This window comes from Triticum dicoccoides, chromosome 1A, assembly GCF_002162155.2.
Source record: "Triticum dicoccoides isolate Atlit2015 ecotype Zavitan chromosome 1A, WEW_v2.0, whole genome shotgun sequence".
Classification (NCBI taxonomy): Eukaryota; Viridiplantae; Streptophyta; class Magnoliopsida; order Poales; family Poaceae; genus Triticum; species Triticum dicoccoides.
Genome location: NC_041380.1, coordinates 61709806 through 61735342, shown reverse-complemented (window position 1 = coordinate 61735342; position 25537 = coordinate 61709806).

The window sequence follows — 25537 nt, the reverse complement described above, 5'->3', positions numbered from 1 at the left end:
CTTGGTGTTTCATTTTGACAACACATAAATGACAACAAATTAAATTTACTCAGATGCCTTCTTATGTTGTCAGCACTGCTTTTGGAGAATTCGGTGAAGAAACTAGGTTTCTGTGATAATCGTAGATGAGTTCAGTTTACATGCTTCCACTTGCATTGCAAATTCTCATTATATTGATTGATTTTCATGCATGACAGAAATAACATGTCTGGATTATCCTAAAGAATAAAACCTGAATGCCATATCTGTAGTTACTGCAATAGTTTTTCCACTTATGCTGCTACCTTTATAAACACGGAGGTTGATATTCTAATTTTGTCGCTTGCTAAATGCACTGACAAGTTTTTTTAAGTTACTATTTTCCAGTATATTGTACAGTAGATGGATTGAAGCTAATATAGTAAGTTTGAAGCATTACTTATATCCACGTTCTCTTCAGTTTGGTGTCTATTATCTTAGTTTGTAATGTGATATTTACATTTTATGTGTACACACGGATGAATTTTTGTGAATTGAGAACAATACAAATCAATCATTTGGATTAAGTAGCAAATTTGTTCATGGATATGGAGAAATTAATGTAATGCAAATTATGAATGAAGTATTGGGTAGGTATGTATTTCTAATACTCTAATGTTTCAAAACCGATGAAGGCAAATACAAAAGGATAAAAAAAATCTGGGTGAAACATCTTACACCTCTTCTTTTTAGAAAAAAGAATGGGGAAGGAGGGACGACCCCCAATGGGTCGCTTTCATCTTATTATCAGTACGACATAAATTAAAAAGTAGTGCAGAAAATCAAATGAGCGCAAGCTCACTTAATGGAAACAAATAGAAGCATTATAATTTTCTTTTATCTACATTTTGAAGTCATATTAAAATTTGTATACAAATAGTTGGACGAATATGTGTAGTAAAAAGCTTCTCTAACATTGACATCAAAAAATTGCGAGTTATTACTGGAATTGGTCAAATAGAAATTATATAAATAATGTGTCACATTAGAGTTGCATGCATGATGAAGGCTATGTCCATATCCAAAATATGATGAAATTTAGGACCTAAAATAGTAATACCTAGCCCGTGCAGTTGCACAGGTTTATGACTAATGAGTTTAATTAGGGTAGTTTTGTAAAGTACGAGATACATTCCGCCAATCGCAAAATGCCTGGTTCATGAGATTTGAGATTTGAGCCCTATAAACTGGAAGGGAGGGAGTACTGCACACGGTGTAGTCTAGTCACTTGTTGAAATATCTAGAAAGGCAAATACTCCTTTCCGGTTTACAGGGCTATACTACTCCCTCCATCTAGGTGTGTAAGTCATCTTACGAAAACCAAATAGTCCCAAAACACTTAGGCGCGGTGCATTAACTTCTACCTTGTTTCTTGTTTCTTGACATATCAACCAATAAGAGATGAGAGGTGTGCATTCTTTTAATGACTTGCAATGGCTAGTTCATTGCATGCAATGTTATTAATTAGCAAATAAACATTGGTGACCCCAGGAGGAAATGGTGCTAAGCGCGTGGTCCTATGCAGAATGAGTATCAACCAATGGATAATGGAGTTTAATTATTAAACAATAGCAATTTTGTCTCATGCAAGAGCCTGGCTAGTACTCCAAGGAACCGCATCACGCGAGCGTTCGCAACTGCCACGTTCGGGTTGCGCTTGGCTCTTCGCCTCTTCAAGAAGACGAATAATGATGTTACTCCTACTTCTACAGTATCGAATCCACTGCTGCATGTCCGTCCACCTCGTGCGGGAGGGATAGCGTGTAGCGAAAGCTTCTACTTACTGCTCCTGCCTTTGCGTCTATGACAGGTGGGCCCAACAGGTGGTTGGCCCTCCTGTCATGCAGCCAAAGGCAGGTGCAGTTAAGGCACCGGAGCTCAGTCCGCGAAGGAGAGGGCATTGTAGTAATCAAATTTCTCGGTCTTGTACGAGTTGACGCGACACATCAAAGCACCGCACTCGATATAAGTCTTTTTACACATTTCAAATGGGCTACTTCGTATGTAGGAGTAGACATATTCTACTTTGTATGTAGTCACTTGTTGCAATCTCTAAAAAGACTTATATTTGGAAACGAAGGGAGTACAACACATGCATGCATGCTGTGACTTTCCTTTTGATACTTGCATGTGTTGATTTGATGCACCTTGCCAAATTTTGACTATAAATTTAACTAACCAAATTTTCATGCATGTCACAGAAAATTATGGGGCTGTTTGGATTGTGACTATGTTTGTCTTATGTTGGCACATTATTTTTCCCACACTTGCCACACTTGCCTAACCTGAGTTGCTCAAATTGTTAGACACACTTTGGCTTGCCTAAGGGAATCTTGCCACCATTTTTGTGTCTATGACATGTGGGGTTCACTGTTAATAAAAAAAATCTTGTCTTAGGTGTGGCTAATAAAAAAGACTTATATTTAGGAACGGAGGGAGTAGAAAATATAAATAATAATGCATGTTGGGGCAACCCATGTTTCCGCTAATTTTAGCCGTGGGTTTGTTCACAATTTTTACGAGGGGGTGGTTGTTCATTTAATGGAGGGACTGTAGTACCAGACTTGAACGATACAAAGTGCGACCTGGCACACCGTAACACCACTTGGAACAAGCGGGTAGCTATCTCAAAAAACAATCAACAACTAAAAACCCCCGCGACCTGGCATGTAGTAGTACACAATTTTAAATGATTGTTTTGATGGAGTGAAAAAGGAAAACTACCCCACTACGTATATATAGGCCGGAGCCTCCGCGCTTGCTTGCTAGGGTTGCTCTATTCACACACTCTCATCCTCTCCAGATCTAAACAAGATAGGGGTAGTAACACTGTCTTTCTCCCTTCAAAAAACACTGGCTTTCTATCCTCACCGCTGGTTACAGATCCGGACGTATCCCCCTCCGTCGGTGAAGGGGAGGAGGGGCAGCGTTTAGGCCGTCGTCGACAGCGAGGGAGGAGATCCACTGTCGGCCGCACAGTTATCTCTGGCTGAGCGCCGGCGCGGGAGGTCCTCTGATCCCTTCGTCGTTGCCTGTGGGCGGATCCGGCCTCCCGCCGCCCACCTATCCACATCCCGACGACTTTCAGGTATATCTTCGTTCGAACCCGCCTTAGCTCTACTTCCCCAGCTTGCTACGTTGCTGCATGTGCATCATTTTCTACCTCTCAGCCCCTCTCGATCGGATGGTCCAACGTCACATATTTTTTTCTTCTATTGTTAGAGGTAAAGCTACTTTATGAAGTGGAATCTTGTACTCCCTCCGTACGAAAATACTTGTCATTGAAATGGATGTATCTAGATGTATTTTAGTTCTAGACACATCCATTTTGATGACAAGTAATTCCAAACGGAGGGAGTACTTGGTTCAAACAAGAAATAAATTGGGGGTGGGGGAATTTAGTATGTACATCGGACTTGGTACAAACAGGAAGTTAAGGGGGTGAAAGTAGTACAGACTGGTCATCCAACCGGTCTCTTGGTCGAAAAGGGAAATATAGGGGTAACACTGTACGCAGTGGTATGACTAGGACTAGATTTGCTATCCACACATAGGAGTAGGTGGCTAGAGTGAACAAAAATGGGACCAACCCAGATATGTTTCTTGGATGTTTGTTTCTCGGGGCAACAAACTATGAATCACCATTTTATGCCCATGTTTACGTACATGGTGCTGGACTGCTGGTGCACCCACTGTCTCGTGCCCCTATACCAAATATTTAGGCTCCGTTCGGAATAAAGGGGCATAAAACATAGGTCTTGATGAAAATAGAGGAATAGGGAAGGAATATAGGTATAAAACTATGGAACAGCGAACCGGAGGAAACTCTCGAGAGAATATGTTCGGATGGACTATGAAATGTACATATTTGTTTTTTAGAGTAGCATGCTTGGCAGTATGAGATGCTATTTGTTTATTCAGCTGCACAGTGACTACTCTTGTCCTCACCTCACGTACCACACATAGGTTGATTTTTTTATTCCGGCAACACAGCACAGCAACCTGTCTAACGCATGGCAGCGAGCGCCTGCCTCGGGCTTCCGCCCAAAAAATGAGCAACGCGTGGATGTTTCTAATCCTATTGAATCTGTACTACCAGACCAACTTTCCTATGAAACACTATTCACCTTTCCCGTGTTCCCAACAGTTGGAAGGGAAAGAGTACCGTAGGAATTGTGTTCGTACGAAAATCCTGCACCAAACCTGTGAACCGAACGCAACCTTAGCTGTTATTAATCTAATGTCCCTGGTAAAAATGAAGCCATGCCACTGTTATAAGCCATGACAAGGTTAGCCAAATGTTTTTGCCTGTAATTGTTTGAGACTCTGACTATTTCCTCTGTGCCTTTTTGTGCAAACATGGATATCCAATTCACCTGGTTGCTGTTGTGACCTTTTGGTGCACCGCACAAAACTCTTCTTAAAAGAAGTGACTTTTGTATTGTTTAACTGGAATGTCAGAATGGAACAGTTGGTTCATTTTGGTGGAACTGCACAAAGGGAGATCTGTGTTCCAATCCTCATCATCCATATTGGCGCCATAACCTTCCTTTACGTAAGAATGATATTTAATGCATGTGTTCATCTCTATTTCCCGACTGCCATGAGAAAATATTGCTGTTTTTTACTAGTACACTTGTACTCCCTCACTGACAAAACCAATTCTGAATTAGAAGGCCAATCATGTACTTGGTTTCACCAACTGGTGAGGAGAAAGAGAAACAGAGCATGAAGAGGAAGAAGAAGAATAAACAGTGCTGAGGCGATCTTGCTGATGCCAGAGGCCTCAGTCGAGGCCATTCAAGGGCTCCGACAACGACTACCTTACATGTGAGACGATCCTCCAGGGAGCCCTTCCACTTCTTCTATCTCACTTAATTAAATAGGAGTACTTAAGTACCACTAATTTATTACTGCCTAATTTTCCTGTTGGAGTTAAACAAATCTTTCGTAGGACCCTATGCTGAATCATGTACGTGTGTATGTTTGTCTATGGAGGTGAATCATGTGGTGGAGCAGGGAGGGAATATTATTAGCGTCATGACATAATAGTGCTATTGTTTTGCATGTCAATTTATTGACATTGGTTCAATGAGGCAATGTTTTGCGTATTGTCCATCATGAATTTGATGCTACTGTTTGAGTAATATGCTAATGTCTTCCTATCCTTTCTCACTAAGCTAATGAAGGTTTCACCTTGTTCCTACTTGTGCAAACAGGGATCATGTTGTGCCAATCATACATTTTAGTGGAACTACACAAGACAATACAATGAATGGTATCCCAGCCAGTGCTTTAACTCTGCTGAAAGTTCTTGATAATCTTTCGATATAATCTCAGCATTGGTAAACAAGAGTGATTTCAACCATACATTTGAAGTGCACAAAAATATATACTATTGTGTGATTCCTATGAGTGCTTTATCATCTCTTATGGGACTACATGAATAAGCTTTTTTCTCAGGTTGGTACGGGCCTAAGTCCTTCATCCATATTAGTTTGCTGTCATCTCTATTTGTATCGTGCTACTATCATGAGAAACTCCTTTATCTTTGCACGTTAAAGTTTTGCAACCTATGATAAATGGCAATGCTTGGAGTGTTGAGTTGAGCTAATTGGAACTGATTAAATAAACTAATACTTCTCTTTAAGAAAGACTACTATGTTGCTAACTTTACCCATTAAGATAATGAGGATGCTTCTATTTATTAGTGTATGTTTCATCAACTAGTCCCACTATTACAGTAATCTCACTCTCTCAATATATGTTCCAATAGGGATGCTCGATTTTGGTGGAACTGCACAAAAACTTTGGGTGCTTCATTGCCTCGACAGCTTCCGTCCTTTCCTGTCAGTCGCTAAACTCCGCTTGCTTTGTTCTTTTGCTGTCAGTCGCTTGGCTTATCTCGGCATCCAATCAAAGGAAATAGTAATTGATATGCTACCTCACACAGGTTGGTACTGGTCTTTATCCTGATTATTGTGCCTGTCATATGTATTGGTAATTTGGTATTGTGCTACTGTTTGCCGATTTCATAAAGGAGTAATTTGGAGCCTGAACTCGCAGGCAAATCATTACATCGGGTGATTTTAGTAGAAATGCACAAAATAATCAGATGGACAGGTACTTATGCTACTGCTATTTACTCCAAAGTTCACTCAGACAAGCATCGATGTTGACAAGAAGTGCCTATATTCATTCGAGTATCAACCGGCGTCAACCAATTGTCAAACTCCAAGTATTAGGAGAGTGAACGCCAAAAATATTGCTTGGTGCATAGCCCAGAAAAACGCAGTCCAGTCTTTGGTCCCAACTTGTGCCTTTTGATTATCGGCACATATGGTAGCAAACTATATGGCATGGAGTCTAAAGATTCCAGACAAGTTGGTTGACGCGTATATTCATCTGACACTTAATCAGTCTGCACGCCTAGGATGCTCCATTTCAGTTGAACTGCACAAAAAATTTGGGTGGTTCATTTTCTCAACCGCCTCCTTTCTCGTCTGCAATGTAGAATTTTGGCGAGATACAGGACCGAGATGAGCCAGTAAACTAGTTGGATGAAAGTAGTGGCCAAGTTGCTCAAACCTCCCTCGGCACGAGGCCACTATTTGAGGGTAAACCTACAAGTAAAGTTCAGATTGTCTGTGCTGCCTCTTATGTACTCGAAAGTTTACTCGTACAAGAACTAATTTTAGCAAGAAGTACCTCCGATTTAACACCATTTACCAGTCTGTACCCTAGGTAACTAAAGTTCGTCCATGGATCATATTGGCTGTGATATCAATCATTTGGATGCATAAACATACTGAACATGTGTATATCTGAATCTTTTTGTGAATTATGTATGAATATTGTCGTGTGATCTATCAATCATTTGGATGCATAGATATGCTGAGCTTGTGTATATATGAATCTTTTGATTTGTTGATAGTGAATGTTGGCTATGAATATGAACGTGTCCTGTGAACCTGATTTTGATATGAATGTTTACCTTTTCTTTTGTATTTGTGTGTGAACTTGTTAGTATGCCTACTGTGGGGTATAAAACGCAGGTCTCTTATAAAAGTAATGTTGTGTCCAATTTTATGTTTTCCCTTCTAACCACATTATATATATTTATATTATTACTATTATCGTATATTTTATAGAGACTTATATATACATTATAAAAACATCTCACGTGTTATTAACTTATAAAAGTAAATGTTTAATGGAAGTTGGCAAGGAAAATCCTGGTTGTTTTTGACTCACAGGCAAGGAAAATCCTGGTGATTGCATACAAAAGCTTGCGAAGATTTTAAGGACCAATTTAATAATAACGCACTCATATTTATTTTGAGCAATAACTCGCTAATTTCTTAATTATATATATAAAAAAATGTGCCTCTCCGGTTTATTATTTGATATTAATTGCTCCTTCTAACATAACATTATATATATAATGAGCCCACCTAATACATGTATTTCAAGGAAGTGCAAATGGGCTGGGATTTCTTAGAAAATATAAATGGGCCTGATTGACACGAAATTATTTGTTCACCCAGCCCAGCAAATGGAATGTACATTCTAGAAAACATGGGTTAAATATATGCCACATTTTTGCAGGCTGATATGTGGGCCAATAGGTCGAAGCCTACGCAGGGTGTTGTTAACTTGGTCAACAAATGATTGTGTCATCCACAGCCATTGGATTTATATCCAACGGCCGGCATGCACCTTCAATCTCTCGCCTTGTTCGTCCAGCGTTGCCGGGACCGCCTGGTCCGGCCTCCGGCGGCTAGCGGCTCTGCTTAGCACGCATCGTTGCGAAGAACTACCCCATCGCCGGCCAGGCTATCCCTCCACCCCTCGACACCTCCTGTTATTCTCCACAGACTACAGCCCCACGCCGCAACAGAACCAGTTATAACCCTTCTCCTCCTCTCAATCAGCGACTCCACTGCCGTGTTTCCCCATCTCCGAGTTGTTCCCGTCCGGGGCCTCGCCGTCGTTCACCGCCTCGCTGCGTTCGGTCCGGCGTGGTCAACAAACGAGAGTCATCGGAAGAGGACTGTACGTGGAGAGCCTGACGGCTAGGACCCACAAGGTCCATGGTTGCACGCAAGGAAAGTTCCTCCTTATTAAGCTGAAAAAATGTTTCCTCCATCTGACAGCTGGGACCCACCAGCTGTATCTTCGCACGGAAGGAAGTGCCTCCTTGTTTTGCGAAAAAAAATATTCATCCCGTTGACAGCTGGGACCCGTCAGATTTGGTGACAGACTTGTGGGCCTACTAAGCGGACGTGTACGCACGGCTTTGTCAACTTAATCAACAAATGATTCTAGAAGTTGGACCGTTGGATGTTAATCCAACAGCCGTGCTCCTTCTTCAATGTCTGTTCTTGCTCCTGTCTCCCGTGGGCGGCACCGCGGGTGTGCTGCCGCACACCCGAACCAGTGAAGTTTCCCACTCCTCTCCATCTGCGACTCCACTGCCCCGTCTTCCCCATCTCCGGGTCGTTCCAGTCTGGGTGCGCTCGGCACGGTGTGGTCAACGTGGTCAACAAACGAGAGTCATCGGAATATGACTGTATGTGAGAGGCTGACAGTGGGGACGCACCACGTCCATGGACGCATGCATGTAACGGAATGCGGCGAGGTCAACATGGTAAAGGAACGACTTCCATCGGAAATATACTGTACGTGGAGAGTCTCAGCTGGGTCCATGGCCGCAGCAAGTAAGTGCCTCCTTAGTACGCGCAAAATAATGATTCCTCCAACTGATAGCAGGGACCCACTAGACGGGCCACCGTATTTTGCAAAAAAAAAATGTTTCCCACCGACTGCTGGGACCCACCTGACGGGCCACCGTATTTCATTAAAAAAACGTTCCCCCCGCTGTCAGCTCGGACCCACCGGAAGTGCCTCCTTATTATGCATAAAAAAATGAATACTCCCCCGGCTAGCTGGGACCCACCTTGGTGGGAGGCTGACTTGTGGGCCTACTAAGTTGACGGGGACGAAGGGCTTTGTCAACTTAGTCAATATGAACGATTCTAGCTCTAGTGACCGTACGATGTCCATCAAACGGCCGTAGTGCTTCTTCAACCTCTGGTCTTCTTGCTCCAGCCGCCCAAAGCAGCGCCGGTCGTGCCGCATGCTCCTGCCTCCCGTGGCCGGCTGTGCTGCCGCGGAGGCCTCACCACCCCTACTATTCCCACCGCTGGCCAGGCCCTACGGCGACGGCAGCCTCACACCGCAGCCGAACCAGTGAACCCTCGTACTCCTATCCGCGCGGGCTTCCACTGCCGCGTCTTCCCCGGCTCCGCATCGTCCCCTTCCAAGGCCTCGCCGTCGTCCACCACCGTGGTGCTCTCCGTGCGGCGTGGTCAACGTGGTCAAGGAACGACTTCCATCGGAAGTGTACTATACATGGAGAGGCTAACAACTGGGTCCACGGCCACAACCAAGTTTTTTTGTGATTTGCCAAGTAAGTCGCTTTGTCAGGCCTGTTGGGCTGCAAATCTTTCAAGACGAGGAGAGCTTTCATTCAGCTGGCCGAGAAAATGGCCCATCAGTAATGAGAAATGGAATGTACATTTTTAAAACACATCAAACCGGCAATTAGTTTCAAATATCTTTTTTCTCATTTTGAGATTTTAAATTACATTAATTTTTATGCGTGGAGAATTTGTTGGATTTTATATTGATATACATTTATTTTTAAAATCAGTTTGAATGTGAGTCGAAATTTCGAGATTAAAAACAGTTCGGACCGCACCGAAATACGCAAAATTTCGTATAATTTTTTAAGAGTGGCCACAATATGGCTGTAATGCTAACAAAAAGAATATGGGCTCCAAAAAAACCTTAAGAATTAGCAAATGGGCTGTAAATTATTAGAAATAATGCTAGATGGGCTGTATGTTGTTTTCCACATATTTGAGGCTTTCCTAAAAAAAAGGTTGACGCACAAGCAGTGACTGTTGGATGTCCATCGAACGACCGTCGTGCTTCTTCAATCTCTGCTCTTCCTGCTCCAGCCGCTCAAACAAGCCCCGGCGGGACTGCCTGCTCCCTCCTCCCCGTGGCTGGCTGTGCTGCCACGCGGGCCTCATCGCCCACTGTACTCCCGTCGCTGGCCTAGCCATCCCTCTACTCACCCACACCTGCTGTTATTCTCCGACGACGGTAGACGAACCAGTAAACCCTCGTACAGTCGTACTCCCCTCCGCGTGGGAAACAAGTGCCGAGTGTTCCCTGCCTCCATGTCTTTACCTTCCTAGCCTCGCTGTCGTCCACCGCCCTGGTGCCCTCGGCGCGGCCTGGTCAATGTGGTCAACGACCGACATGCATCTGAAGTGGACTGTACGTGGAGAGGCCGACAGCTAGGTCCACGGCCGCACGCAAGGAAATGCCTCCTTATTACGCGCAAAATAATGATTCCTCCACTTGCCATCAGGGACCCACCGAAAGGGCCTCTGTATTTCGCGAAAAAAATGTTACCGCCGGTGAGAGCTCGGACCCACCAGCTATATCTTCGCACGCAAGGAAGTGCCTCCTTATTACGCACAAAAAAATGAATACCCCCCCTGTTAGGTGGGACCCAGTATAGTGGCAGGCTGACTTGTGGGCCTACTAAGTTGATGAGGACGAAGGGCTTTGTCAACTTAGTCAATATGCACGATTCTAGCTCCAGTGACCGTACGATGTCCATCCAATGGCCGTAGTGCTTTTTCAACCTCTGCTCTTCTTGCTCCAGCCGCCCAAACCAGCACCGGTCGTGCCTCGTGCTCCTGCCTCCCGTGGCCGGCTGCGATGCGGCGGAGGCCTCACCACCCCCTACTACTCCCACCGCTGGCCAGGCCATCCCTCTACTCACCCACACCCCCTGTTATTCTGCGGCGACGGCAGCCTCACACCGCAGCGAACAAGTGAACCCTCGTAGTCCTCTACGCGTGGGCATCCACTGCCGCGTCTTCCCCGGCTCCGCGTCGTCCCCTTCCTAGGCCTCGCCGTCGTGCACCGCCCTGGTGCTCTCGGCGCGGCGTGGTCAACATGGTCAAGGAACGGCTTCCATCGGACGTGGACTATACGTGGAGAGGCTGACAGCTGGGTCCACGGCCGCAGCAAGGAAGTGCCTCCTTATTACGTGCAAAATAATTATTCCTCCACCTGATACCAGGGACCCACCGGACGGGCCACCGTATTTCATGAAAAAACGTTTGCCCCTGACTGCTGGGACCCACCAGTGATACGTCTCGAACGTATCTATAATTTTTGATTGCTCCATGCTATATTATCGACTGTTTTGGAACGTGACTTTCTCACCGGATAAGACCCAGGAGACTTGGACCCTACGCCAAGGCATCGAAGAGGCGGTCACTAGGGTGGGGGGCGCCCCTCCTAGGGCGCGCCCCCTGCCTCGTGGGCCCCTTGAAGCTCCACCGACGTACTTCTTCCTCCTATATATATCCATGTACCCCCAAACGATCAGAACAGGAGCCAAAAACCTAATTCCACCGCCGCAACTTTCTGTATCCACGAGATCCCATCTTGGGGCCTGTTCCGGAGCTCCGCCGGAGAGGGCCGTCATCACGGAGGGCTTCTTCAGACCTTCGGGTCCATAGTTAGTAGCTAGATGGCTTCTTCTCTCTTTTTGGATCTGAATACAATGTTCTCCCCCTCTCTTGTGGAGATCTATTCGATGTAATCTTCTTCTTTTTGCGGTGTGTTTGTTGAGACCGATGAATTGTGGGTTTATGATCAAGTCTATCTGTGAATAATATTTGAATCTTCCCTGAATTCTTTTATGTATGATTGATTATCTTTGCAAGTCTCTTCGAATTATCCGTTTGGTTTGGCCAACTAGATTGGTAGTTCTTGCCATGGGAGAAGTGCTTAGCTTTGGGTTCGATCTTGCGCTGTCCTTTCCCAGTGACAGAAGGGGCAGCAAGGCATGTATTGTATCGTTGCCATCAAGGATAACAAGATGGGGTTTATTTCATATTGCATGAATTTATCTCTCTACATCATGTCATCTTGCTTAAAGCGTTGCTCTGTTCTTAACTTAATACTCTAGATGCATGCTGGATAGCGGTCGATGAGTGGAGTAATAGTAGTAGATGCAGAATCGTTTCGATCTACTTGTCACGGACGTGATGCCTATATACATGATCATACCTAGATATTCTCATAACTATGCTCAATTCTGTCAATTGCTCAATAAGTAATTTGTTCACCCACCGTAGAATACTTATGCTCTCGAGAGAAGCCACTAGTGAAACCTATGCCCCGCGGGTCTATTCTCATCATATCAATCTCCATCACTTTTATTTTGCTTTGCTTTTTACTTTTCCTTTTACTTTTCACTTTGCATCTCTATATCAAAAATACCAAAAATATTTTCTATTGGATCTCACTTTCGTAAGTGACCGTGAAGGGATTGACAACCCCTAATCGCGTTGGTTGCCTTGAGCTCTTTGTGTTGTGTAGGTACGAGGAACTTGCGTGTGGCCTCCTACTGGATCGATACCTTGGTTCTCAAAAACTGAGGGAAATACTTACGCTACTCTGCTGCATCATCCTTTCCTCTTCGGGAAAATCCAACGCAAGCTCAAGAGGTAGCAACCAGCTACATCTTCGCACGCAAGGAAGTCCGTCCAGGCAAAAAAAATGATTCGCCCCCTGACTGCTGGGACCCACCAGCTACATCTTCGCAGGCAAGGAAGTGCTTGACAGTCGGGACCAACCTGGTCGAAGCGTACGTAGCGTTGTCATTCTGGTCATGAACGTGTACATACATATATACTGGTGGATGTAGAGGCACACACGTGTCGTAGTAGAGGCGCGTACGTGTCGTAGTAGAGGCGCGCACGTAGCATGTACACGTACGTACAGCGGCCAGGGTGCAAGAAAGAAAATATGGGCACGTATGTGTACATACGGGCGGGGTCTCGAACGCCTACTCACGCATACGTACGGCAAGGGCTCGTGTACGTGGCTGGGTCAAAACGGAGAAACATCATCGTCGTCGTGTTCATGGGGAGGCAACGGAATGCTCGTGTTCATGGGGAGGCAACGGAATGCTTCATGTTCATGGGGAGGCAATGGAATGCGTCGTGTTCATCGGGAGGGCTTGGACGAAACAGGCGATGGAAATGAGGCCTGGCGTACCGCAAAACAAAGGAAACGGACCTCCTACGTTCGGAATGGGGTCCTGTTGATCGGGAGGGGTGTGGCGTATCGCAAAATGGAGGAAACGGATCTCCTACGGTCGAAACGGCGGTCCTGTTGATGGGGAGGGGTGTGGCGTACCGCAAAACGGACGAAACGGATCTCCTACGGTCGAAACGGGGGTCCTGTTGATCGGGAGGGGTGTGGCGTACCGCAAAACGGACGAAACGGACTTGTGTTGGAGTGCTAAGGTCGAAACGGGGGTCCTGTTCATCGGGAGGGGTGTGGCGTACGATACGTCTCCAACATATCTATAATTTTTGATTGCTCCATGCTATATTATCTACTATTTTGGACTATATTGGGCTTTATTTTCCCCTTTTATATTATTTTTGGGACTAACCTATTAACCGGAGGCCCAGCCCAGAATTGCTGCTTTTTGCCTATTTCAGTGTTTCGAAGAAACGGAATATCAAACGGAGTCCAAACAGAAAAATCCTTTTTGGAACGTGATTTTCTCACCGGATAAGACCCAGGAGACTTGGACCCTACGCAAAGGCATCGAAGAGGCGGTCACGAGGGTGGGGGGCGCCCCCCCTAGGGCGCGCCCCCTGCCTCGTGGGCCCCTCGAAGCTCCACCGACGTACTTCTTCCTCCTATATATATCCACGTACCCCCAAACGACCAGAACAGGAGCCAAAAACCTAATTCCACCGCTGCAACTTTCTATATCCACGAGATCCCATCTTGGGGCCTGTTCCGGAGCTCCGCTGGAGAGGGCCGTCATCACGGAGGGCTTCTTCATACCTTCGGGTCCATAGTTAGTAGATAGATGGCTTCTTCTCTCTTTTTGGATCTCAATACAATGTTCTCCCCCTCTCTTGTGGAGATCTATTCGATGTAATCTTCTTCTTTTTGCGGTGTGTTTGTTGAGACCGATGAATTGTGGGTTTATGATCAAGTCTATCTATGAATAATATTTGAATCTTCTCTGAATTTTTTATGTATGATTGGTTATCTTTGCAAGTCTCTTCGAATTATTCGTTTGGTTTGGCCAACTAGATTGGTAGTTCTTGCGTTGGGAGAAGTGCTTAGCTTTGGGTTCGATCTTGCGGTGTCCTTTCCCAGTGACAGAAGGGGCAGCAAGGCACGTATTGTATCGTTGCCATCGAGGATAACAAGATGGGGTTTATTTCATATTGCATGAATTTATCTCTCTACATCATGTCATCTTGCTTAAAGCGTTACTCTATTTTTAACTTAATACTCTAGATGCATGTTGGATAGCGGTCGATAAGTGGAGTAATAGTAGTAGATGCAGAATCGTTTCGATCTACTTGTCACGGACGTGATGCCTATATACATGCTCATGACTAGATATTCTCATAAGTATGCTCAATTCTGTCAATTGCTCAACAGTAATTTGTTCACCCACCGTAGAATACTTATGCTCTCGAGAGAAACCACTAGTGAAACCTATGGCCCCCAGGTCTATTCTCATCATATCAATCTCCATCACTTTTATTTTGCTTTTCTTTATACTTTGCCTTTTACTTTTTACTTTGCATCTCTATACCAAAAATACCAAAAATATTATCTATCGGATCTCACTTTCGTAAGTGACAACCCCTAATCACGTTGGTTGCGAGGAGCTCTTTGTGTTGTGTAGGTATGAGGGACTTGCGCGTGGCCTCCTACCAGATTGATATATACCTTGGTTCTCAAAAACTGAGGGAAATACTTACGCTACTCTGCTGCATCATCCTTTCCTCTTCAGGGAAATCCAACGCAAGCTCAAGAGGTAGCAAGAAGAATTTTTGGCGCCGTTGCTGGGGAGTCTACGCAAAAAGTCAACATACCAAGTACCCATCACAATCCCTATCTCCCGCATTACATTAGTTTCCATTTGCCTCTCGTTTTCCTCTCCCCCACTTCACCCTTGCCGTTTTATTCGCCCTCTTTTCCGTTCGCCTTTATGTCTTTCTTGGCTAGTTTTCTCTCTTGGTTGAAATAGTTGGGTATTTATTCCTAAACAAAGAAGCTAATATCTATGGATCCTCATCCGCTTTCCAATCTTTTTAAAAGATCCAATTATGATGAACCAATTACTAGTGGTTTGGATGCACTAGATTATCCTTATAAGCTTTGACCTGAAATCCGTAAATCTGAAAATTGTGATGAAGTGCTTCACGATGGATCTATAAAGCATGATTGCAATGATTTTATTATAAATTCTATTGATGTAAATTATGCTAATAATATGCAAAACCCTAAGCTTGGGGATGCTAGTTTGACTATGTCCAATAGTCATGATTGGGGAGATTCCTCTTATGATCTTGAAAATTTATTTAAGCCCCATGATGAGTGTAAGATTGATAATAGTGTTTGCAATAATATTGGAAGTGGGTTTGGAAGAATGTCAACTTTAGATCCCACATATTTGGATAACATTCAATCTTATGAAATTTTTGATAAAAGTGGGCTTGGAGAAATCATGACTTTAGTTATTGATAATCCCGCTATTTTGGAAGAGTGCCAACTTCGCATGCATGTGGATAGTGTTGAGGATATGTTATATGATAGCTATATTGTTGAATTTTCTTATGATCCTACATGTAATTATTATGAGAGAGGAAAATATGGTTATAAAAATTTTCATGTTACTAAATTACCTCTCGTTATGTTGAGATTGATATTGTTTCTTTCCGCTTCCTGGCATATGCTAGTTTTTGCTTTCCTTGATAATTTATTCTCCTATAATATGCCTATGCATAGGAAGTATGTTAGACTTAAGTGTGTTTGACACATGTTTTATGATGCTCTCTTTATGCTCCAATTCTTGTCTTTCACGTGAGCATCATTGAAATTTTAATGCCTAGCTAAAAAGGCTTTAAAGAAAAGCGCTTGTTGGGAGATAACCCAATATTTTTCCTTGCTGCTTAGTAATAAATAACCCATCTACCTTATGTTTGGATGTGGTTTTGTGTTTTAATTAGTGTTTGTACCAAGCTAGACCTAATGGATCTTCTTGGATGATAGTTATTTGATCTTGCTGTAATTTCCAGAAACTTTGCGTTCAGTGCCCGAATTATTAAAAATCATCAGAACGTGGTAAAATACTGATTCCAATTTCTTCTGATCAATAAACAAATTATCTAGGTCTTCTAATTTTGGTAGAATTTTTTGGGTTCCATAAGTTTGCGTTAGTTACAGATTACTACAGACTGTTCTGTTTTTGACAGATTCTGTTTTTCGTGTGTTGTTTGCTTATTTTGATGAATCTATGGTTAGTAAAATATGTTATGATCCATAGAGAAGTTGTAATACAGTAGTTTTAACACCAATATAAATAAAGAATGAGTTCATTACAGTAGTTTGAAGTACTCTTTTGTTTTCTTTCTCTAACGGAGCTCACGAGATTTTTGTTGAGTTTTGTGTTGTGAAGTTTTCAAGTCTTGGGTGAATTCTTTTGATGGATTATGGAACAAGGAGTAGCAAGAACCTAAGCTTGGGGATGCCCATGGAACCCCCAAGATAATCGTCAAAGCTTGGGGATGCCCCGGATGGCATCCCCTCTTTCGTCCACTTCCATCGGTAATTTACTTGGAGCTATATTTTTATTCACCTACATGATATGTGTTTTGCTTGGAGCGTCTTGTATTATTTGTGTCTTTGTTTGTTAGTGTGCCACAATCATCCTTGTTGTACACACATTTTGAGAGAGCCATACATAAATTGGAATTTGATAGAATACTCCATGTGCTTCACTTATATCTTTTGAGCTATGTAGTTTTGCTCAATGTGCTTCATTTGTATCTTTTGAGCGTTATAATTTTGCTCTATGTGCTTCACTTAGATATTTTAGAGCACGGTGGTGGTTAGTTTTAAAGAAACTATTGATATCTCATGCTTCACTTAAATTATTTTGAGAGTCTTAATAGCATGGTAAATTGCTTAATGTTAATATGCTTGGTGTTCATGATTTGTGAAATTTTCTTTTGAGTGTGTTGAATACTAAGAGAAGATTGAAGCATGAGAATTGTTTTGAGATATATGGAGGTGATAATATTGGAGCCGTGCTAGTTTAGTAGTTGTGAATTTAAAGAATACTTGTGTTAAAGTTTGTGATTCCCGTAGCATGCACGTATAGTGAACCGTTATGTGATGAAGTCGGAGCATGATTTATTTATTGATTGTCTTCCTTATGAGTGGCGGTCGGGGACGAGCGATGGTCTTTTACTACCAATCTATCCCCCTAGGAGCATGCTTGTAATACTTTGCTGTGATAACTTCTAGATTTTTGCAATGAGTATATGAGTTCTTGATGACTAATGTTGAGTCCATGGATTATACACACTTTTTCCCATCCTTCCATCATTGCTAGCCTCTCTAATACCTGGCACCTTTCGCCGGTATCATACACCCACAATATACCTTCCTCAAAACAGCCACCATACCTACCTATCATGGCATTTCCATAGCCATTCCAAGATATATTGCCATGCAACTTTCCACCGTTCCATTTATTATGACACGCTCCATCATTGTCATATTGCTAGCATGATCATGTAGTTGACATCGTATTTGTGGCAAAGCCACCGTTCATAATTCTTTCATACATGTTACTCTTGATTCATTGCATATCCCGGTACACCGCCGGAGGCATTCATATAGAGTCATACTTGTCCTAAGTATCAAGTTGTAATTGTTGAGTTGTAAAAAAATAAAAGTGTGACGATCATCATTTTTTTGAGCATTGTCCCAAGTGAGGAAAGGATGATGGAGACTATGATTCCCCCATAAGTCGGGATGAGACTCCTGACGAAAAAAAAGAGGCCGAAATAGAGAGAAAATGCCCAAAAAAAGAGAGAGATAAAAGAGAGAAGGGACAATGCTACTATCCTTTTACCACACTTGTGCTTTAAAGTAGCACCATGATCTTCATTATAGAGAGTCTCTCGTTATGTCACTTTTAAATACTGGTGGAATTTTTCATTATAGAACTTGGCTTGTATATTCCAATGATGGGCTTCCTCAAAATTGCCCTAGGTCTTCGTGAGCAAGCGAGTTGGATGCACACCCACTTAGTTCCTTTTGATGAGCTTTCATATACTTATAGCTCTAGTGCATCCGTTGCATGGCAATCCCTACTCACTCACATTGATATCTATTGATGGGCATCTCCATAGCCCATTGATACGCCTAGTTGATGTGAGACTATCTTCCCCTCTTTTTGTCTTCTCCACAACCACCATTCTATTCCATATAAGTGCTATATCCATGGCTCACGCTCATGTATTGCGTGAAGATCGAAAAAGTTTTGAAAAAGTTAGAGTATGAAACAATTGTTTGGCTTGTCATCGGGGTTGCGCATGATTTAAATACTTTGTGTGGTGAAGATGGAGCATAGCCAGACTATATGATTTTGTAGGGATAACTTTCTTTGGCCATGTTATTTTGAGAAGACATAATTGCTTTATTAGTATGCTTGAAGTATTATTATTCTTTATGTCAATATGAACTTTTGTCTTGAATCTTTCGAATCTGAATATTCATACCACAATTAAGAAAATTTGCATTGAAATTATGCCAAGTAGCACTCCGCATCAAAAATTCTCTTTTTATCATTACCTACTCGAGGACGAGCAGGAATTAAGCTCGGGGATGCCTGATACGTCTCCAACGTATCTATAATTTTTGATTGCTCCATGCTATATTATCTACTGTTTTGGACTATATTGGGCTTTATTTTCCACTTTTATATTATTTTGGGACTAACCTATTAACCGGAGGCCCAGCCCAGAATTGCTGTTTTTTGCCTATTTCAGTGTTTCGAAGAAACGGAATATCAAATGGAGTCCAAACAGAAAAATCCTTTTTGGAACGTGATTTTCTCACCGGATAAGACCCAGGAGACTTGGACCCTACGCCAAGGCATCGAAGAGGCGGTCATGAGGGTGGGGGGCGCCCCCCTAGGGCGCGCCCCCTGCCTCGTGGGCCCCTCGAAGCTCCACCGACGTACTTCTTCCTCCTATATATATCCACGTACCCCCAAACGATCAGAATAGGAGCCAAAAACCTAATTCCACCGCCGCAACTTTCTGTATCCACGAGATCCCATCTTGGGGCCTGTTCCGGAGCTCCGCTGGAGAGGGCCGTCATCACGGAGGGCTTCTTCAGACCTTTGGGTCCATAGTTAGTAGCTAGATGGCTTCTTCTCTCTTTTTGGATCTGAATACAATGTTCTCCCCCTCTCTTGTGGAGATCTATTCGATGTAATCTTCTTCTTTTTGCGGTGTGTTTGTTGAGACTGATGAATTGTGGGTTTATGATCAAGTCTATCTATGAATAATATTTGAATCTTCTCTGAATTCTTTTATGTATGATTGGTTATCTTTGCAAGTCTCTTCAAATTATCCGTTTGGTTTGGTCAACTAGATTGGTAGTTCTTGCCATGGGAGAAGTGCTTAGCTTTGGGTTCGATCTTGTGGTGTCCTTTCCCAGTGACAGAAGGGGCAGCAAGGCACGTATTGTATCGTTGCCATCGAGGATAACAAGATGGGGTTTATTTCATATTGCATGAATTTATCTCTCTATATCATGTCATCTTGCTTAAAGCGTTACTCTGTTTTTAACTTAATACTCTAGATGCATGCTGGATAGCGGTCGATGAGTGGAGTAATAGTAGTAGATGCAGAATCGTTTCGATATACTTGTCACGGACGTGATGCCTATATACATGATCATGCCTAGATATCTATCTATCTATACCTATACTAATTAGCGACTCCCAAGTAATTACCACGTTAATCAGAATTTACGAACCGTTTATTTGATGGGGCCGAATTATTACGGTGTAGATCTATCCATTTTTTTTCTTCAAAGAAAACAAACCATGGGACCGCAATCGTAGTCTATCATTCCTTCAAAGAAAAAAAACGTATTCTCTCTTTCTCACGTCAATTGTAGCGATCGTAGTCTCTCTTTCTTTCAAAGAAAAAAAACCATGGGGCTGCAATCATACTCTATCTTTCCTTCAAAGAAAAAAAACCATGTCCCTCTTTCTCACGTCTCTCTCTCTCGATCTCTCATGTCCCTCTTTCTCACGTCTCTCTCTCTCTCTCGATCTCTCATGTCCCTCTTCCTCTCTCATGTTTCTCTTCATCCCCAGATGCAAAATTCCGCTGCTCCTACCAGAAATCAACCGGCCTACCTCTCCATATTCATCTCCTCCACATGATCCTCAACGATGTGGTCTTGAATCTCAGATCGTCTCCGTCTCAGGCATATGCTCCTCCTCCCTGCAGTTTGCTATTGTAAATCCGTTCGACTAACCCAATCCAGAAATTACTTGCAATACTTTTATGGATTTCTCGGACTCGCATCGATCTAGACCTGCTTGCCATAGCTAATGATCAAAGTATCACCTTCTCATGGTTTCGCCAACCCATCCTGATTGCTCGAGATTGCAGTTGCCGCCTTCACTACTGGCCTGGTACGAAAGAGCACCTTCAAGTTAGATTTTTTTTCCTCACATGTTGTCCTGTGGTACCAAAATTGAAACTATATGTTTGTTTGACCTAGCAATTGTGATCCTTTAATGGTAGTTTTTTTCTGCGGGGTAATCCTTTAATGGTAGTTACAGAATGTTTCCGTAGAGATAGCCCTGGATTGATATATAATCAGAAATTTACAGGATCACTTCGTAGTTTTTTGGACTGAAATAAATCATGGCAGCCATCTACTTAGCTTGGTTTGGTTTTGGTCTTATATTTCTAGCAGAGACATTATTCTTGGTGGCCAGGGTAGGCCAGGCCGATGGATCACCAACACCGTCAGAGATTATCACGAGGTCACCATTACTTAACAACTCATGCATGTTGGCTTCATCTCCTGAGCTGCATCCGCCTTGGCAAATGGCGACCAAGAGGTAATACCATCGTCTGCTTTGGATAAATATGCCTGAGTTTTGCTGCTAATGCCTAACCTGTAGTGCTAGACCACTGGATTGATTGGATATCAAAAGATAATTATATATTCACACAATAAATTACATGCAGAGTTGCAGACTAAGTTTGGTAATAGGGGAATTTCAGCTAGCTATATTTATGCTCATGGGTCATGAGTGCACCCTGGAAATAGAGCTGAAAGGGGCGGAATCCCAGTGATCACCAACGAAGAGGACTACCAACGAAGTATAGGGTGGTCAAAGACTCGAACTGTGGTGATCCTCTAGTTTCTCAAGATAATTTATCGATTTCTCTTGGGCAGGATGATCTCAGTTTTTATTTTACGAAACTAAATATTCCTATATCTTTTTCTTTAAAATATTGATGCTTTGCTTATCTTCTAAAATCTTGCAAGGCACAACCTTCCTTGCCCTCGCATGCAAGCAGATTAATCTATATGTTCTTGATTGTACACGTGAACCGAAGCAGGATGTAGAACCAGGCCGTCGCGTGCCTCAGCTTCAGCTGCTGCATGGGCAACACATAGGCATGCTCAGCTTCAGCAAACCCTTCCTCGAGTATACAATAACGGCTGCCATCATCGCAGCCATCCTCGAGTCCTCCTACAATCAGTGTGGTGCTTAACATTATAGTAAGAAGATATGCATACACGCCCATAACGTGTGACATGTCTAACAGTAGCATCACATGGTGTACGTCGACGTCACAACTGGTATCATCTATTTTTGTACATTTTGTTAGTAGTCACGTTCTGATAACCATGTGTCCGTTCATATTTTGGCCTGAAAACTGGACAAATTTTATTTCTATTGCTGCTAATGTCACTATGTTTTACCCTCTTGCTGTAGATTTTATATATTTTGTCATTCATGAATTCATGTTCAGTGGTGTTTCCTTTTAACATGTTTGCATTTAGCTAAACTGGCATCACATTGCTGGAATTAGTCCTATATGCGCGCGCACTATCAGAGTTGGAAGGATGGCATGCCATTTGGGCACGCAATGATAGTGATTAATATTACTCAAAGTATTACCTATGCTTCTGATATTCTCAGGATCTGCTGGCAAGGAGTCCTTACCTCCTTGGTCAGTACTTCATTGTGCAAAAGATAATAGTTGTGGAATTTATGCTATTGGAGTTCACCGACAAAATTAATTCTCAGCATGATATTTGGATTTATTTAATAGTCATTCAATCATAAGCTTTCTATGGGCCTTCGACTGCAGATTTTTTTTAGATTGAATGGATTTCTTGATGTCCAGTTTTATCATATATGTACAGTTTTGGGACAGAATTTGGATATAATCAACCAGAAAAAACATGGTACAGTGTGATAAATAGTTAAGTTTTCCATCTAGGTTATGCCCGTGACGACACCGTCAATGACCTCCATTGTAGACACGTGGCGAATATGTTTGCCAAGTGTGCGCTATAAGCCGAGTACTTTTTTGTATAAATACCGTGTGCATTATGTAAGCCGAGGGCTTCTCGGGGTCACTCGGCTTACAAGGCACTCCAAGCCGAGTGTGTTTTGTTTGCCGGGTGTTATTTATACCACACTCGGTTTGGAGGGAACATAAGCCGAGTTCCCGATAAATAGCTCATGGCTTATAGGCTAACACACGGGAAAACGGGATTTTCCTGTAGTGTTGATGGGCCCTGAAGCATTATTCTATTATTAACCTCTAGAAGTAAGTCAAGCATGGATGCTCTAAGCGCATGTAGAATTTTAATGTAATCCCCTTGTTCCTAAATATAAGTTTTTTTTAGAGATTTCAACATCTACTACATACGAGTCCGCATGTAGTTCATACTGAAACCTCTTAAAAGACATTATTTTGAAATGGAGGGAGTATATAACACAAACACACATTATATCCTCTATTATAATCTACTCTATATGATATTTTGAGATCTAAGCTGAACAATTTATTTCTTCATATTTCCTATACTTTTCATTAAACAAACAAATCTATTTGCTGAGTTTGCTTCTGACTATCTTCCCAATTTTTCAAGAGGTAAGGTTTCTGTTTAGCTTTACGCTATATTGTTCTTTGAGAATCTCCTCCCATATTTGAGATGGTTAACAGTGGTGCTCCTGCCATACTTGACCATATTGTATCTAGAATTTTGCTCTTTTCTCTAACAGAGATTGTTAAATTGTTGCTTCATATTTGTTTGATTTTATCCCTTTCTCTACCATAACAGGGTGCAAAAAAAGTTAATGGGTGTAGTGTCATCATAAACTTGACATTTCAGACATAATTCTTTTGCTCTTCAATTATCTTCCTTAGTATATTTGTTTTCTTTCTTTCTAATCGATTACCTTAGCTTTGTATTAAAATAAATTATTTCCAGAATAATATTTATTATCTTAGATAAGAGCTAAGTAACATGATTCTATCGTCCCAGAGAGTAGCGGAAGAATAATTGCATGGAATATAGAGTGAGATATCAACAGTTCATGTATATATAATTTTTTAAGAACTTTTATTATTATATCATTGTGATAATGTCCTGCTCGGACCATTTTCAAGAGTGTTCATACATGTACTCTTTAGCCCTAATTAATACATATTCTTACATTACGTGAGATAATTTATGGTTTGTGCTTGGTTGCTAGACATATTGATTTTATTTCGAAAAGAATATATATTTAAATAGTAATGATGCTCACATGTTAAGTTATCCAATAACAACACCACTATAAGTAATAATGTTACTAACCATTGAAGATCACAAATACTAATACTCCAATTGGAAATTAATAGAAGAAATATATGAATTTAAACACTACATTGCAAACTATCATGTTCTGAAAGGTTATCTTTCAAAACTATATATATTTATGGATCGTCTTATGTCTCAGTTTATAAAAAAATAGACACATACCATTGTTATTACAAGTTTGAAGTTTTTGTATTCTCCTCAAGCTAGTCGAACATACATATTCCTGAAACGAAGTGCACATTCATTCTTTTCTTGAGGTGAGATAGTAAATTCTTTTGCGGGCATCACCATAAGTCCTTCGTGCTACTATACTTACCTTATCCCATGAACACAAATCTTCTGTATGGATCTTAAAGTATCCGAAAGACTCAAATATAGTCAAGAAGGTTGTAAGAGCCTTGCTGAGTTCCCAAACAGCACAGAGCTTGGGAAGACGTTTTTCACATAGTATCGAAAAATAGAACTATCACTAGCTATTGGATAGTAGATTTGGCAAGCACACTATTATTTAAAGGTATAGATGGCATTATTAAGATCTCAAACTATGTTACCCAATTATTCCTTCCTTAAATAAATTGGAGATCTGGGAGATTTGGTTAGTAAATAGACAAAGGAACATGAAAATATCATTCATGTAGTTAGGTACTAACATTTCCTTTATTTGATATTGCGAGTATAGACCTACAAACCAATCCCCAAAAAATATAACAAGACAATAGAGTATTAGTCTAGCGTAATTTACACATTATGCACAAATGTAAACTATATTATCATGAATTTAAGGAACAAATAGATCCTTTCTGCCACACTGTAACCAATATATGTTGTCACCTGTTATTAGTAACAATCAACTCCTAACTTCCGACTATTCCTCCATTCGTATTAATAGCAGTGCAACTTACATACATCTATCCAACAAGGGCTAGCCCGTGCGCTCGCACGGGTTGACGACTAGTTCTCATAACTATGCTCAATTCTATCAATTGCTCAACAGTAATTTGTTCGGTCACCGTAGAATACTTATGCTCTCGAGAGAAGCCACTAGTGAAACCTATGAGCTCCGGGTCTATTCTCATCATATCAATCTCCATCACTTTTATTTTGCTTTGCTTTTTACTTTGCATCTCTATACCAAAAATACCAAAAATATTATCTATCGGATCTCACTTTCGTAAGTGACCGTGAAGGGATTGACAACCCCTAATCGCGTTGGTTGCGAGGAGCTCTTTGTGTTGTGTAGGTACGAGGGACTTGCGCGTGGCCTCCTACTAGATTGATACCTTGGTTCTCAAAAACTGAGGAAAATACTTACGCTACTCTGCTGCATCATCCTTTCCTCTTCGGGGAAATCCGACGCAAGTTCAAGAGGTAGCAGCGTACCGCAAAACGGGACTCCACGAGATACTGTTCATCTCCATTGTCGACCTCCTCCAGCCTCCACAGGCTCCTGTTCATCCAGCCTCCACGGGCTCCTGTTCATCCAGCCTCCACCACGCGCTACTCCATCGGCTACTGTTCAACCACCCCTCCACCGTCTACTGTTCATCCAGCCCTCCACACCACGGGGTCCTGTTCAACCACCCCTCCACAGGCACCCCTCCACCGTCTACTGTTCATCGAGCCCTCCGCACCACGGGGTCCTGTTCAACCACCCCTCCAC